Below are 1,679 nucleotides of genomic sequence, written 5' to 3'. Positions count from 1 at the left end.
CACCACAGTGAAACATAAAGAAAAGATTCTAAAATGTGCACGAGAGATTCTAAAATGTGCAACTCTAGCAGTTAAATACTGATAACTGATTAAGCATTCTTAGCTGTAAAATCATTGAGAAAACCAAATGTTCTCTTGTTATATGCAGACTTCCCAATGCCCTTAGATCAAGAAATCTCCAATGAGTCTGTTTTATAGTTGGAAGGTGCTAGCTCAGCCTTCATTCTAATGCCTCAGACATTTGTGAGGTAGGACTCCATGCTAACAAATATTGTCCCAAAGTCTTTCAATCTTGGCAAGACCGCCACTCAGATTCAACTCAGGCATCACCACACCACATCTTTTGTGTGGCTTTGGGTATCCCCACATGAAATGCCCCCCTCCCCCATGAAGAATCAATCTGTTGTGGAAAAGTTAGAATCCTGCTCAGATGGCCAGATCCACAACTCATATCACGGCAGACATGATACAAAGAAGAGTTGAGCAGTAATATTCACTCTATCTTCTGAATCTTTGGCAGGATCACAATCACAATGCACTCAAGCTTCTCATACTGTTGTGTCAAACAGTCTAGGGCTGGGAGAGCGGCGGCCCGTAGAGCCACTGCCCCAATCGCGCTGCTGCTGCTACTGCCGTGACCACGTGCGGCCATGTCGGAGGAGAAGTCCAAGGAGGGCGTGAAGACCGAGAATGACCACATTAACCTGAAGGTGGCCAGGCAGGACGGCTCCATGGTGCAGTTCAAGATCAAGAGGCACACCCCACTGAGCAAGCTGATGAAGGCCCACTGCGAGCGGCAGGGCTTGTCAATGAGGCAGATTAGATTCAGGTTCGATGGGCAACCAATTAACGAAGCGGACACACCTGCGCAGCTGGACGACGAGGACACCATCGACGTGTTCCAGCAGCAGACGGGCGGCGTGACCAGCCGCTTGCCGGGGCGTGGCCTGTTTTCCATCCTTGTGTTTGCTGTTGAATAGTGACCCTGAGACTGTGCAGTCACAAAGGAGTCTGCAGAAACTCAAGGACATGCAGCGAAGTGACTTCCTCTCTGGCTCAAACTCTCTCTGCAAGGACGAATCCACGACTGAAATGGGGCCAATCAGAATTGTTATCTTTGTTTAGGTAAAATGAGTTTTGGGGGTTTTTCATTTTTATTTGTCCCCTCCTCTGCTTCCCAAACCTGTGGCCCGAGTGTGGGTTCCCGAGGATGGGCCTTGGCTCCCCATGCCAGGCTCGCCTGATTCTGTCTGTAACTCGCGGCTGGGGGGGTGGAAGACAAGGCCTCACTTACACTTGTAGGCATGGGTTGTTGAAATGCTCGATACTGGACATTGAAGCCTGGTCAAGTTTGGTAATGTGGAAGGGAAAATCTGGAACGCTTCTTAAAAAGTAAAAACAAACAAGTCCTTTAGTAAAATGGCCCAAGCGGTCTCTGCCCTGCTGAGTGTGGCCCCTTGGGTCCAAGGCCCAGCAGCCCCAGCTAACTCAGCATCTAGTGGTTCGTACATGGGCAGAGCCTGGCACACCAAAAATTGGCTTTTTCCCTTTTATTAACATAGAGGAAAGTCATTACCACCTTTCTGCTTTGGTAATAGTATTGTGGTCTCAGATTTCTTCTAGTATTTGCTCTGATGAACAATTATGGTCTCTATATGAAAAAGTAAGGTTAAGTATCA

The 1,679-nt window shown here is 48.1% G+C and overlaps 1 pseudogene; it reads left to right on the top strand.

Annotated features, from left to right (window-relative positions):
* Window positions 1-633: 633 nt before the first annotated feature.
* On the top strand, window positions 634-1,083 carry LOC149128642 (small ubiquitin-related modifier 3 pseudogene; annotated as a pseudogene).
* Window positions 1,084-1,679: the final 596 nt, after the last annotated feature.

Source organism: Oryctolagus cuniculus, chromosome 1 (assembly GCF_051225735.1).
Source record: "Oryctolagus cuniculus isolate XC-2025 breed Fujian yellow rabbit chromosome 1, ASM5122573v1, whole genome shotgun sequence".
Lineage (NCBI taxonomy): Eukaryota > Metazoa > Chordata > Mammalia > Lagomorpha > Leporidae > Oryctolagus > Oryctolagus cuniculus.
The sequence above is the reverse complement of the archived record's forward strand: the minus strand, read 5'-3'. Positions and strand labels throughout refer to the sequence as shown.